Source organism: Euphorbia lathyris, chromosome 8 (genome assembly GCF_963576675.1).
Source record: "Euphorbia lathyris chromosome 8, ddEupLath1.1, whole genome shotgun sequence".
Lineage (NCBI taxonomy): Eukaryota > Viridiplantae > Streptophyta > Magnoliopsida > Malpighiales > Euphorbiaceae > Euphorbia > Euphorbia lathyris.
In genome coordinates, this window is record NC_088917.1 from 32,207,245 (window position 1) to 32,223,115 (window position 15,871).

General features: G+C 43.8%; 1 non-coding gene across 1 annotated transcript; it reads right to left on the reverse strand.

Moving 5' to 3' along the window:
- Positions 1-209: 209 nt before the first annotated feature.
- On the reverse strand, positions 210-316 carry LOC136204928 (small nucleolar RNA R71). Its single transcript, XR_010675740.1, has one exon. It is a non-coding gene; the product is annotated as a small nucleolar RNA R71 (small nucleolar RNA).
- Positions 317-15,871: the final 15,555 nt, after the last annotated feature.

A 15,871-nucleotide genomic window follows, 5' to 3' on the forward strand; every position in this document is an offset into this window, starting at 1 on the left:
GGCATATCTAGGAGTTCATCACACTATGCAACACTTTCAGATCAAACCGAGGAGTTTCCGATGATGTGATAAGGCTAAAGCTGTTTCCTTTTTCTCTCAAGGACAAAGCAAAGAACTGGTTAAAGAACCTACAGCCAGGAACCATTACCACTTGGGAAGAAATGGCCAGTGCTTTTCTAATGAAATATTTTCCACCTAGACATGCCATCAAACTCAGAAATGAGGTATCCCATTTCGTGCAGGAAGAGGATGAATCCTTAGCCGAGGCATGGGAAAGGTACAAGGAATTATTAAAATGGGTACCAAATCATGGCATCCCCATGTGGATGCAAGTGCAGAATTTTTACAATGGAGTCACCAACATTTATAAAATCCATATTGAATCCATTGCCAATGGTAACCCCGAAGATCTTGAACCACAAGCCTTATACAACCTTATTGAGAGAGTCGTAAGCATGAGCTATAACTGGCACTCAGCTAGGAGTGAAGGAAAAAGAGCGGGGAATGATGATGTTGTGTCAAAACTGACCACCCAGGTGGAACAGCTTGCAAAGCAGCTCAGCAAGATTAATGTATCATCCATTCACAGCGAACCGTCGTTCAATGATGTTTGTGATTTTTGTGGAGGACCTCATTTCAACATAAACTGTCCTAGAGTCAAGCAAGGGAAAGGTGAGCAGGAGCAATGTGATTATGCTGGATATAATCAAAGGAACCCACCAAACCTATACTCAAATACCTACAACCCAGCCACAAGAAATCATCCGAACTTCGGATGGACCAGGCAGCCGAATCAGGAACAACCAAGGTATCAGCAGCAACAAGGAGCACAGTACTAGAGGCAACCTCAACAACACTACAAACAGCCTGTTCCACCAAAGGAAGATATAGAACCGGACATGAAGACCATGATGATGCAATTCATGAAGTAGACACAATCATCAATTAAAAATCTGGAGACACAGGTCCATCAACTTGCTGCATCTTCGTCCAAAGGAAAAGGGATAATGCCAAGTAACACCGAACCAAACCCCAAAGGAGATGTCATGGCCATCACTCTGAGATATGGTAAGAAAACTCACCCTCCTTTTCCTACTGATGCAAATGTTGAGTGTGCAGGTACTTCTCGAAATGTTGAAGAAGAGAAGAAACAAGCTGTTCCTAGTCAAGAAGAACCCGTCGGGGTAGAATTGACTATTGATCAGGACCAGGAGGAACAAGGAAAGAGGTACAAACCACCTCCGCCCTATGTGCCACCTGTACCTTATCCGGCTAGGCTGATAAACAGGAAGCTTTAAGAACAAAATTCAAAAGTGCTGGACACCTTGAGGAAGTTGCATATCAACATTCCCTTCGTGGAAGCACTTGCTCAGATGCCCACATATGCAAAGTTCTTAAAAGATATCTTGTCAAACAAGAAGAAGTTGGAAAACATCTCGATGATCCAACTAAACAGGGACTGTTCTTCAATACTCCAGAACAAGCAGCAGCTTCCGAAAAAGCTGAAGGATCCAGGGAGTTTTTCTATTCCCTGTTCAATTGGCAAGTTAAATATTGAAAATGCACTATGTGACCTAGGAGCTAACACAAACCTTATACCATATTCTGTGTATGCTAAGCTAGGACTAGGAGAACCACAACCAACCAGAATGTCCATTCAGTTGGCTCACAGGTCAGTATGTTACCCTAGGGGAGTAGTGGAAGATGTGTTGGTCAAAGTAGGAAAATTCATACTGCCTGTTGATTTCATCATAATGGATATAGATGAGGACCTGCATGTTCCTATTATCTTGGGTAGACCGTTCTTAGCAACGGGTAAAGCATTGATTGATGTATGAGAGGGACAACTATTTTTGAGAATTAATGGGGAGGAAATCATTTTCAAAATGAATGAGGCTATGAGACGAGCTAACACTAGTGATGACACATGTTTTTTCTTAGATGATTTCCAAAGTCTTTCTACTTCGCAGGAACAGGGACAGGACACTCTAGAGGCTCTCTTGGGAGAAGAAGTGAATTTATGTGAAGGAAGAGGATGTTCCATTGAAACCAATTTGTCAATGCTCCCTCCTGATCCCACTGTCCCTACTCATCAAGAACCGCCTGAAATACCCACTGTGCCATTGACTAAACCCGAACTAAAACCTTTACCACCACACCTAGAGTATGTGTTTCTAGAACCACCTAGCAGAAGCCCGGTGATTATATCTTCAAAACTAACCCCTGATCAGAAAGCTCAACTCATGGAGGTATTAAGAAGAAACAGGGATGCTATTGCGTGGAAAATTGATGATATCAAGGGTATTAGTCCGGCAGTCTGCGTTCATAGAATTCTGATGGAGAAAGATCATAAGCCGTCTATCCATCCACAGCACAGACTGAACCCCCACATGAAGGAGGTTGTGCAGAAAGAAGTGATCAAACTGTTGGATGCATGAATCATTTATACCATCTCTGATAGTGTCTGGATGAGCCCTGTTCGTGTTGTGCCAAAGAAAGGAGGAACCACAGTGGTTCTCAATGAAAAAAAATGAGTTGGTTCCCACCAGAACAATAACAGGATGGCGAGTGTGTGTTGACTACCGAAAGCTCAATGAGGCAACGAGGAAAGACCATTTCCCGTTACCCTTCATTGATCAGATGCTAGAATGTTTGGCAGGGTATGCATTTTATTGACGGGTATTCAGGGTACAATCAGATTGCTATCCATAGTGAGGATCAAGAGAAAACAACTTTCACCTGCCCCTACGAGACCTATGCTTACAGACGGATGCCGTTCGGGTTATGCAATGCCCCAGCCACGTTTCAGAGATGCATGATGTCCATATTTCACGATATGGTGGAATGGACTGTGGAAATCTTCATGGACGATTTCTCCGTCTATGGAAACTCATTTGGAAGCTGTCTGAACAATCTGGAGGTTGTGCTAGTGCGATGTAGGGGTGAACTCGAGTCGAACCGAGATCGAACAGGGGCAGGCTCAGCTCGGCTCGAGACATGTTGAGATCCAGCTCGGCTCGAGCTTGGCATTTTAGAGCTCGGCTCGAGCTCGATATGGGTTCGGCTCGAGCTCGAAGCTCGTCGAGCGGTTCGATGAGCGGCTCGAGCTCGAAGCTCGTCAAGCAAAAAAACAAACCTGTCATGGTAGAGAGAGAGCCTTCTTCCTAGATCGACGGCAAGGAGAGAGAGCCGATATTGGTTGCCGGCAGCAGAGAGATAAAGCTGAGATTGGGTGGCTGTATGCAGTGGCGGACCCGGATGACCCGGGGCTAAAATATATCAGCAAAAAAAATTCAAAACGTCAAAAAAAAATTCGAAACGTCTTTTAGTTATGAATTTGTCCATTCTGAAAAGACCAATATGCAAGTGATAGCAATTCAACTAACAGCAATTTCAATCCCAATTCAACTAAATACAAACAGTAATTAAACTAACATCAATTCAAATGACAGTAATTTCAACTAATAGAAATTTCAATAGAAATTTCAATCCCAATCTATTCAATCCCAATTTCAATAGGAATTTGGTAAAAAAACTCCATCACTGAAAAGCTTCACTGTAAGGAATGAAGGAGTCCTTACAAAATTGTAATAAGCAAGCATTCAATCAATCAAAGAGCAAGGTTAATATATTTCTAATCCATTCATACATATATACATATCATTATTCTATCACTACTCTTCCTTTTTTTAAATCTCATTTCATCATATAAATCAACCAAAAACGCAGTAAAACCAAAAACGCAGCAAAGCCATCCAATAATTACAACCAAAAATCAAGCCAACACACAGTGAACAAACTCATAGGTGCATCTCAAACCAAACAAATATAGGCATCTCAACAAAGGCACAAAAAAGATAAGCGAAAATCACCTGCGTTTTGCGTTTTGCGTTTTGTGCAGTGCAGCGACTGAACTGAACGGTGGCCGGCGGTGGAGACTAGCAAGCAAGCAGCGACTGACTGACTGGTGGCCGGCGGTGGAGACTGGCTGCTCCTCTCCTCTTGTCTTGTGCGATTCCCTTGAGTTGAGCCGACGGTGTGCGATATCGTCTACGTTCGTTGCTCTCCTCTTCTGAATTAGGGATTTAGGTATTAATTTAGTTGTTGTGATGTGCTGTGTTGTGCCTTTTAGTTCTGATTTATTTTCATTAAAATCAAAATGACGTCGTTTTGCTCATGACCAAAACGACGTCGTTTTGATATATAAAAAAAAAATTCCCCGGTCGGTTGCCGGGGCTAGAGCCCCACTCAACCCCCCTGGTTCCGCCCCTGGCTGTATGTATGTAGATAGAGAGAACGAGAACAGAGAAAATCGGAGTGGTGTGGGTGGCATGAGAAGAATACTGCTGTAGGTTAATTAGGTTTATGAAATTTTTATTTATTGTTCAAAACGTTATTCATTTGGGCCAATAACATAGAGGAAAGATCTGCTTGGGCCTTAATCCAAGCTAATGGACCCTAATTATAAATTGGGCCTCTCCTATTTAAACGTTTTTTTACTAATATAGATTACATGTGTTTTTATTTTTTTAGTGTAAATCAAAGAATAATTTTTTTACATTATAAATTCATTATTAAAATATATATAGTAGTTAAAAAATCAATCGAGCCCGCTCACGAGCTTTCGAGCCGAACCTAAGGAAACTCGGCTTGGCTCATGAATGTTTCGAGCCAATCCCGAACTCGAACCGAGCTCTATCCAGTCGAGCTTTGACCGAGCTTGGACCGAGCCGAGCTCGGACAATTTGCGAACCACCCTAGCTCGCTTGCACCCCTAGTGCGATGTAGGGGGACCAATTTAGTACTAAACTGGGAGAAATGCCACTTCATGGTTACAGGTGGCATCGTTCTCGGGCATCAAATCTCTGAAAAAGGAATGGAAGTGGACAAGGCCAAAGTGGAAGTAATCGAGAAACTAGGCATTCCAACTAGTGTCAAAGATGTGAGAAGTTTCCTTGGACACGCGGGGTTCTATCGAAGGTTTATAAAGGATTTCTCAAAGATCGTGTTACCCTTGTCAGCCTTGCTACATAAAGATGTGGACTTCTCATTTGATACAAGCTATCTCAAGGCATTTGAACTATTGAAGGGCAAGCTGATCAACTCACCCATACTGGCAGGACCCAACTGGGAACAGCCATTTAATATGATGTGTGATGCTAGCGATACATGTGTAGGAGCTATTCTTGGGCAAAGGATTGAGAAGAAGTTCCGGCCTATCTATTATGCCAGCAAAATGTTAAACGAGGCGCAGCAGAACTACACCACTATAGAGAAGGAGCTTCTTGCAGTAGTATATGCTTTTGACAAATTTCGTCCCTACTTGGTTTTGTCAAAAGTCATTGTCTACACAGACCATGCTGCATTACGCTACCTGTTTGCAAAGAAAGATGCGAAACCAAGGCTGATACAGTGGTTACTCTTACTCTAAGAATTTGATCTCGAGATCAAGGACAAGAAGGGAACTGAAAATGTAGCTGCTGATCATTTGTCCAGAATTTCTCATCCGAACAGCAAGGAACAACCAGAAATTGTAGAGATTTTTCCAGACGAGCGTCTGTACACTATACAGCCTGCTCCATGGTTTGCTGACATTGCTAATTTCCTTGCTAGTTCAATTAAACCTCATGACCTGTTGTTAGACGAGGTGCCGCGGCCTAATCTCCCGGGCGGACCGGGGGGTGGACACCTCATGGCGACGTAAGCGGTGATTGGCGCCGAAAGCAACCAATCGTGGAATCAAGCTGCTCGGCAGGACCGGAGCTCGGAGATATGGAAGAGTCGCCACCCACGAATGGGAAAATGGACACCGATCCCTTGCGGGAGACCATTGTGGGTTCGGGAAACTTAGGTACGAGCCGAGAAGGCTAGCTCCTTTCCAGAGAAAGGCTACTAGGCACCCCGACATCGCCCGGTTATGAACCACCGGCCTCCTACTCAACATGTTAGGCGATAACGGACTAATCGTATATTTCTTTAAGTTTAAAATTCATTTGAAACCTTTTCTTTCTCGTTTTGAAAACCGTTTTGAGCATATATTATTGAAAAGTCATTTTAGTAAAGAATCACCCATTTACATCAGTTCAATATACATAGGAAAGAGAGGGGGAGAAGGAAGAATTGATTTATTTGTAACGTGATTTATGCTTCGTGTCACATACTAATTCTATACTAATTCACTTCCCCAAAACGAGTTTATTTACATGGTTCGTACCTTAATCGCCGTTGGAACGATTTAGGTACGTTTCAAAACCCCATTTAATGATGTTCACTCGAATCGCCGTTGGAACGACTCGGGCGTTGAAAATGTTGGGATAAAAGCCTTTGATAAGAAAACGTGGTTAAACATACAAGTCAATTTTATTTTGTACAAATCCTTTAAGAAAACGATTCAAAACTTCATTATTTACAATGAAAACGATTTTAATTACAAGGTTCGCTTAATCCGTCGTTGGAACGGACTAAGGTTTTAAAACGTGATGTTTTGGAAATGATCTAAAGATGTCAAGAAAATATTATTTGCACTTTGAGAACCTCTAGAAAAGCTTTTAGTTTAAATAATCAAATTGAAAACTCTTTTTGGTGATTTATTTCCCCCTTTTGACTCAATGGACTCTTTACTTGTCATAATTACAACAATAAACATATTAAATCAAAATTCACTCCAAATAAAGCCCATTTGAAATATGGACCCATAAATGTCCAAAGAATAAAGAAAATAATATAGACATATTATATACATTTTAGCCAAAAAACCCATGAAATATTTATAGAGAAAATAAGGATAAGTGAAAAGATACTATGTAATAAACATATAAGAAATGATAATAAAAATACTAAATATAATACATTTTTACTTTAAACATGTGAAAATAATAGATAAAGCTCCTAAATAAGAAAATAACATTTATCCCCAAAATAGTTTCACCTAATAATAACTAGTATAACCCGAATAGCCCAAAAACTATATATATATATATATATATATAATGTAGTTTAAATATCAAAATAAAACCCATTATCCACAAAATATCTACTAATTAATTACTTCCAAAACACTCAAGTAAATAACATTCTAAAATAAAATCCATTATCATTTAAATGAAGGAAAAAGAAAATATATATATATATGTATACTTATATTAGATTAAATCAAAAAATGATATATAAATATCCTAAATAACTATATGTACCAACTATCCAAAAATAGTTTGAAAACATTTATTACATAAATATACATATATGTACAAAGGATTAAAAGCTTAAAAGTTGAGAAAGATGGACCAAAACAGCATTTTTTTACATTCCAGCAGATTTACCGACGGAAAATCCGTCGGTAATCAGCAATTAGTGACAGAAAACGCAAATTACAGCAACACTCCAATTATTTCCAGATTTATTCAAAAGCTTTAAATTAAGTCTAATTCAATCGTTTTGGATTTCCGAACTACCAAAAATGGATTATAGTCAATAACGGAAGTTCCTAAAACGACGTTTTTATTTTAAAACGTTATTTGGAAATTTCTTTTTTAAGAAACTTATAATTACAACGTCTTTTAATACCCGAACTACCTTTTTATAGGATCACGGTTCGTATTGGGATATCAAAATGAGGTCTTTATTTTAAAACAAAACCAAATTTTATTCAACACGAGACGAAAATTAAATAAATACGCAAAATTAAATAAAACGTGGTAAATAAATAAATAGCTAAATAAATAAAATTATAACATAAAAATAAATAAAGGAAAAGAAATAAATTAAATAAAATAAAACGAGTCTAGTCCTCGGATAATACCTTAAGTTCGGTATTGACGATTGAAGTCGGTTGATTCCACGAATCGTGCTTTCCCGATATTTTTTTGTGTTTTTAGTAAAATCTTAACTTTTAGGAAATTCAGAATTTTTAGGAAAAAAATGTTTTTTCCCAAAAAAAAGTCACTTCTCTCTCTAAAATGTTATAGTGAGAAATTCCTCTCCCCAAAAATCCTCCTTAAAATGCATGGGGATCCGTGCCTTTTATAGGCATTGGATCCCCGGAAGGAATGGGCGACGCCCGAGCAAGATCGGGCGTCGCCCAAAAGGGTTGGGCGGCCGCCCAAGCCATGTTGGGCGGCCGCCCAACCTCCGTTGGGCTATCGCCCGCCGCCCAACATTTGTTGGGCGATCGCCCAACAAATGTTGGGCGCTCGCCCAACGGCTGCCGGGCGCGCTCGCCCGACGCCTGTCGGGGTGCGTCTCGCGCCGTCGGGCGTACACGCACCGTGACTGTCGAGCGCACGCTCCGCGCCGCCGGGCTCGTGCGTCCAACGGACGTCGAGCGCGTGCCACTCGCAGTCGGACGTGTGCGTCCAGCGGACGTCGAGCGCGCGCCCCGTGCTGCCGGGCGGGCGTCCGACCATCGTTGGACGCGCGTCGGCTGCCGCTAGGCGCTCGCACCGCGCCGCTGAGCACTCGTGAGCCGCCCAATCGACGACCGCGACCCATTGCAACTTCTCCTTCCTTATTATATATTATATATTTTTTGTTTTTAAAACTTTCGGAATCAACCGTTTCAACCATCTTGTTTACAGGTTTTCATCACAGGTCCTTCGACTCGGTGTCTACAGTTGCCCCTACTTTCCTATTTTGACAGTGATGTGTATGTTTTGAAAACGTTTTTTGCTAACGCAACACATGCAATGTAAAACATATAAAAGTAAAAGACACGTAAAGAGTAGGAAGAAGAATACCTGACCTTCGCGCTGCGCGTTCCGGTGTCGTTCTCCGATTCTTTCCAACCTCGCCTCTGAATCGGCCGTCGGTGGATGTTCTTCTCTCGGAATCTAGCGTACATTGACTGTGGGTAGAACGGCTCAAAAGCAACTTGGTCTACGAGCGCGGGAATGATGGCTCAAAAGCGAACCTAGCCTACGACAATGGGTAAAATGGCTCAATAGCAACCCCGGCCTACGACCGTGGGTGGAAATGGCTCAAAAGCGACCTTAGTCTACGACTGTGGGTAAAATGGCTCAAAAGCTACCCCGGTTCACGACCGGGGTAAAATGGCTCAAAAGCGACCCTGGTCCACGATCGCGGGTAAAATGGCTCAAAGGCGACCCCTGTTCGCGACCGGGGTAAGAATGGCTCAAAAGCAACCCTGGTCCACGACCGCGGGTAAAATGGCTCAAAAGCGACCCTAGTCTACGATAATGGGTAAGATGGCTCAACAGCAACCTCGGTCTACGACCGTGGGTGAAAATGGCTCAAAAGCGACCCTAGTCTACGACTGTGGGTAAAATGGCTCAAAAGCAGAGATTCTGAATTAACACACTGTTGTCTGTATTTTCTTACTAGAGCTAGTGTCTTGGATGTTTGAATGGTTCAATAGGAACGTATTTTAGTCTGGAATGATATAGACTAACGATTATTTTTCTGTTGACTGTCATCTGTATTTTGACTGGTACCACTGTTCTGTAAAAATTAGCTGTCATCTGGAGTTCATATCTTGACAGTATTGGCCACTGTCTGGGAGAAGCGCAGGCTGAAACGGACTACAAATCGGAGGTCTGTGCACCTGGTAATTAATTATTTACTTTTTACCTTTATGTCACATCGTACCTTTTTCAGTATTTACGGGAATGCCATTCCCTCTTCCTATATAAGGTGGTGGGGTTTCATTTCAACCCCACACCTTCTCTCTTCTCTCTCTCTCTAGATTTTGATTTGGATTATTCTCGGTATGGATTTGGATGAATACGATGGCACGAAAGGCATGGAGGAGGTTTATGTGAACCTTGCTAGAGTGGACCCTTTCCACGACCCTATGACGCATCTGAGCCGGACACGCTGCAACGAGGTAAGTACTTTCTCACTTTTTCGTTATTTGATTCAAATTCTAGGCTTTAGTATCCCTATCCGAACATGATTTGCATGCTAATCTTTAGATCGCCTTAGAGGACTTTAGTTAGAAAACGTGAACTTCTTTACTTACGAGTAACACTTGTTTATTTTTGTGTAAGAATGTGCGCTATATGCATGTGAATAGTAAAACTACGGATTTATGCATGCTAACAGTAAAAATAACGTGAATAGTAAAAACGTGAATAGTAAAAACTTAACTAATGCACGTGAATAGTAAAAACTTTAACTAATGCATGTGAATAGTAAAAACTTAACTAATGCACGTGAATAGTAAAAACCTTAACTAGTGCCCGTGAATAGTAAAAACTTTAGCTAATGCACGTGAATAGTAAAAACTTTAGCTAATGCACGTGAATAGTAAAAACTTTAGCTAATGCACGTGAATAGTAAAAACTTAACTAATGCACCTTGTCAATGCGGACGAGAGTGGATTAAAGAATAAAGAATTAACTAAATCCTACATAAACGACCCTAAAGGAGAGATTTTACAGAAAATTGGTCCAAATTGACCAGATGTCTCTAGGTTAGATTCTGACCGGAAGAATAACTAGTCTTAACGTGTTTTATCAAATGCAAGCTTAGGGACCATATTTAAACTTTCATGTCTTGTTCTTTCTAGTTCCTCGAGATTTCCGGGACCACGGCCGAGATCCACGTGTGGTATTCTATGTTAGGAGCCGCGACGAGAGCCCGTGTGCGTGAGTTGGGCTTTGAGCCCTTTATTTCAGCGCTGACCTGCACCAATGGGGTGTGCGATCGCTTTGGCCTGCGGGCCCTATGCAAGAGGTGGGTTGATTCGACCCATACCTTCCACCTTTCTTTCGGGGAGATGACCATCTCGCCCCGAGATTTCTCTTTGCTGACAGGGCTGCGGGGGAGTAGCACTCCAGTTCCCTTCTGCTTTGACATGATACGTCCGCGGGTCGACCGCGCTAGGCTAGCCGCTTTGATTGGGCCAGGAGTTTACCCAGGTGCCAAATCCTCTCTAGCGAAGTTCATTTCTACCGCGAGCCTCTTGAGTCGCAGAGATTTTTGTGAGACGGATGACGCTGACTTGGCTGTCCGTAGCTTCCTAGTGTACACTTTGAGTGAGACAATTTTCCGCACCAAGAGCGGGAAGGTACATGCTGGTCTTATTCAGGCTTTTAGCGATTTGGATGCGGCGGCGTCTTATGATTGGGCGGGAGCGGGCTTAGCCTTCCTATATAAGTTTTTGGATTTGACTTACCGGAAGCGCAAGGACTTCGGAGGTTACACTTTCGCTCTTCTGGTATGTGTGCACCCTGGACCTGTCCTTTCTACCTTCTTCACGCTTTCCGTTCGTAACCTTTGTTTTTATAAGCAGGTTTGGGCGTACGAGAGGCAGATTCTTCCTAGCAAGTCTCGGCGCCGGTCACGAGTACCGAGGCTCCCACTCATGACTCGGTGGAGAGAGTTCGATTTAGGCACAGAGAAGAGACGGACAGTGGTGCGGCTCTTAGACTGGATTGACTCGCGGACTTTGGGATAGGTAAATATCTCCTAGTCGTGCTAGATTCTTGTTTGATCGGATCTGACTTTTTCTTTGTGTTTTTAGATCAAGTTTAGGTGGGACGACCTTGGCTTCGGTCCTGACTATGCGTACGTGACTTTCATCCAGAAGCAGCAGTGCGTGCTCACCGGCCCTTGCGTGCGGGCCTGGTATTTGGGCGACCGGGGCATCACCGGGATTAGGGCCTCGCACTGGTCACCAGGTGAGATCCCTGTCTCCATGTTCGCGGTGCGGACCATGCCCTTATCGGTCATCCGTCAGGACTTGACCCGTCGATTCGTTGGTAGGGAGGTGTGGATTCACACCGGGGGTCGTGCTGCTTACTTATCGACCTTGTTGAGCATGAGGGATGCCCCAGCGGTAGCGATGGAGGTGGACCCTGTGGCAGACATGTTTTCGCGGGAAGCCGTCGTGGCGGTCTTTAGTCAGGAGGAGGTCCCGGTGAGTGGTTCGGCCTATTTATCTTTATTCATGATATGGTTAGCGGTATTTATTGTGTTTCGATTTGCAGGAGGGATCCTGGAGGAGTGCTCATTTGTCAGACTTCTTTGACGGCGCTCGAGCTCAGACCTCTGCGAGCGAGCCACCTTACTATGTCGGCGAGTCCTCCAGTGCTGCCCGACCGGAGAGATCCTCCTTGGGTGTGCCCGTCCCGGACTTCGGGAGAGATTTCGTGACCCTTTGTTATGATGAGTCCGGAGTGGCCTACGCCGGTGTCGAGATGGCTCCTCCCGTCTTCACATCGAGGGTACCGTTTGACCCCTCCGACGCCTCCAAGACCACGAGAGAGACTTGTACTAATTACGTGGGGCTGTCCGGTTACCTCAGAGACTGCTTCAGCTTGCACTGTGCTGACCACCTGGTATGTATCCTTGCTTTATTTTAGTGTAGTGGAATGCATGCATGTATGTATGATTTCTGTTCCTGCCTATGTTGCTTTTTTTTCATCTGTTTTTCTTTTTTTGTTCTTTTTTTTAGAGCGATCTTCACACCCATGAGCGGAGACGGAGTGAGTCGGTGAGGGAGGCTGATGCCAGGGTTGGCCAGGTGTACCAGGAGCGGAACGACCACTGGTCAGGGGTGATGCGGAGAGAGACTACTGGACGTCTTGTCGTTGAGGAGAGGGCGCGTGATGAGACCACTGGACGCCTCGCTGCTGAGGAGAGGGTGCGTGTTGAGACCACTGGATGCCTTGCTGCTGAGGAGAGAGCACGAGTTACCGAGGAGAGACTCCGAGTTACCGAGGAGACCTTATCTGCGGAGCGGGCGTCGCATTTGAGGGATTTTGAGGACTACTGGGATTTCCCTCCTTATTAGGCTTGTCATGTATGACTTTGTAGTTTTTTTTTTATTAGGATTACCCCGATGTATAGCTGATGTATAGGGAGTGGGGCGGATAGTATATAGGCTTTTTATCGTAAAAAGGTGAGAAATGTATAACTCATGATTCGTATTACCATGCATTTAGTAGATTATGATGATTCCAATCATTCTCTTCAAATATATTCATGCCTTTATTTATTTACAAACAACAGAAATACTTAGCCTCTTATACATTGTTTTTGTAATTGCTCAAGTTATAACTACTGTTACCAGGACCTGCCTTTCGGTTTTCGGATCCCGGTGATTTTTCGTCTCTCCTTTTACTATCCCGGAATTTTTAAATGAGTGCCCTTTCGGGTTTTCACCCATTGGGATATCCCTGATTGTTGCATAGGCCGCCCTTTGCGGGTTTTCAACCTATCAGAAATTTTCTTTATATTCTTTTTTTTCTTTTTTTTACGAAAAGTATTTCTTGAGCCTATCCAGATTGGTAGGTTCGGAGAACTCCATGCCGTCCATGGTGGTAAGCTTCACCGCGCCTTTGCTCAGGATTTTCTTCACGAAGAATGGTCCTTCCCAGTTAGGTTTAAACTTGCCTCTGGGGTCGGTGTGCGTCACTCGGATCTGTTTCAGCATCAAGTCTCCCTCTTTGATAGGGCTGGCCTTGACCTTTTTGTTGAAGGCTCGGGCCATCCTTCTCTGATATAGCTGCACATGGTAAAGGGCTTCCATCCTTTTCTCGTCAACCAAAGCCAACTGCTCATATCGCTTCTTAACCCATTCCGTCTCGGGAATCTCTGCTTCCACTGCGATTCTCAACGATCGCTTTTCGATCTCAATCGGGAGGACTGCTTCTGTTCCGTATACCAAGGAGAATGGCGTTGCCCCAGTTGAGGTTCTAACTGTCGTGCGATAAGCCCATAACGCGAGTGGGAGCTGCTCATGCCAATTCCGATGTGATTCCACCGTTTTTATGAGAATTCTCTTAAGGTTCTTATTAGCTGCTTCTACTGCCCCATTAGCTTGTGGACGGTACGGAGAAGACCTGTGATGTTCAATGCCATATTCTCGGAAGAGACTTCTTACTTCCCCCTGAAACTGGACCCCATTATCCGTAATCATGTGATGAGGCACTCCGAACCTGGTGATCAAGTGTTTCTCAATGAACTTTCTCATCTGCTTGGATCCCAATTTGCTAAACGACTCTGCCTCTACCCATTTGGTGAGGTAATCGATGGCGACTGCAATAAACTTGTGCCCATTTGAAGCATTAGGCCTTACCTCCCCAATGATGTCAATGCCCCAGGTCGCAAATGGCCAAATAGGTGCTAACACATGTAATTCCATGGTTGGAAGGTGACTACAATCTCCGTGGATTTGACAATCGTGGCATTTCTTTGCATATTCATTACAATCTCTTTCCATAGTGAGCCAATAGAAGCCTTGCCTGATGATTTTCTTTGCTAACGCCGCTCCTCCCATGTGGGCCCCGCAAATTCCTGAGTGTACCGATTCCATTGCCTCGCGGGCTTCTCCCGCATCCAAGCACCTTAGTTGTAATCCATCGATGTGCCTTTTGTAAAGCAAGTCGTTGTGGATGACGAACTGCTAAGCTAACCTCCTAATCACGGCCTGATCCCTAAGTTCCGATTCCGCCGGGTATGTTCCACTCTTCATGAAGTTTACGATATCGAAATACCACGGCTTTTCATCTGCCCCTAATAGCATCACGTCTTTGTAGCATGGTTTGTGAGATCTCCTCAATACCAACGGCTTCGAGGTAAGGTTTCGGGGATTATCCCAAACTGACACCAAAGTGGCCAAAGCATCCGCTGCCTGGTTCTGTGCTCGAGGGATATGATGAAAACGACATTCCTGGAATCTTTGTGCCAAACCATCTAGCTGGTCTAGGTATGGACGTAGACTTTCTTCCTTCACTTCCCAGTTTCCTTGTGCTTGTTCGATGATCAGCTTTGAGTCGCCCCAAATTTCAACATATGATGCCCTTAGTGCTGCTAGTGATTCCAACCCATAGATGCATGCTTCGTATTCGGCCATATTGTTGGTGAGAGGGAAGGATAACTTCTTTGCCATTGGGATTCTTTCTCCTTCCGGTGAGGTAAGTAGTACTCCTACTCCGGCTCCATTCGAATTAACTGCTCCATCGAAGAACATTTTCCACGGTATAACTTCTATTGCGTTCAAGTGTTCATCGGGGAAATCATAGCTTATCTCTTCCTCTTCTGTATTCAGAGGTTGGTTGGCCAAAAACTCTGCCACGGCCCTCCCTTTGATAACCTTCTTCGTTACATATTCAATGTCAAACTCGGATAAAAGTAGTAACCATCGGGCTAGTTTCCCTGTCAAAGACGGAGTTCGGTACAGATACTTCACGGGGTCCATCCGAGAAATAATGATCACTTTATATGATTGAAAATAGTGCCGTAGTTTCTTTGTTAGCCATACTACTGCCACGCATGTCTTTTCGATCATGTTGTTCCTGAGCTCGTACTCCAAGAACTTCTTACTCAGATAATACACCGCGTGCTCCACACCGGTGTCTCCCTCTTGGGCCAGCATTGCCCCAATAGATCGCTCTTCGATCGCTACGTAGCGGAGAAGCGGTTTTCCTAGTTTAGGCGGTCTCAGCACTGGCGGATTAGACAAGTAATTCCGGACGCTCTCCAAAGCTTGCTGACATTTATCATTCCAGATTGTGGGTTGGTCCTTCCTTAATAACTTAAAGATTGGCTCGCAGATAGCGGTGAGTCTCGCTATGAACCGACTGATATACTGAACCTGCCCCAGAAACCCTCTCACTTCTTTCTCATTCTTTGGTGCTGGCATTTCTCGTATGGCCTTCACTTTGTCGGGATCTACCTCAATTCCCTTGTTTCCGATTATATAGCTGTAGACACCGAGTCGGAGGACCTGTGATGAAAACCTGAAAACAAGACGGTCGAAGCGATTGATTCCGGAAGTTTTGAAAAATATATAAAGAATAATAAGCGGAGGAAAATTAACGGCACGACGCGGGCGCGCAACGGCATCCCGCACGCGGACGACGATGGTCAAACGCCCGCTCGACGGCTCGAGACGTGCGCGCGGCGTCCG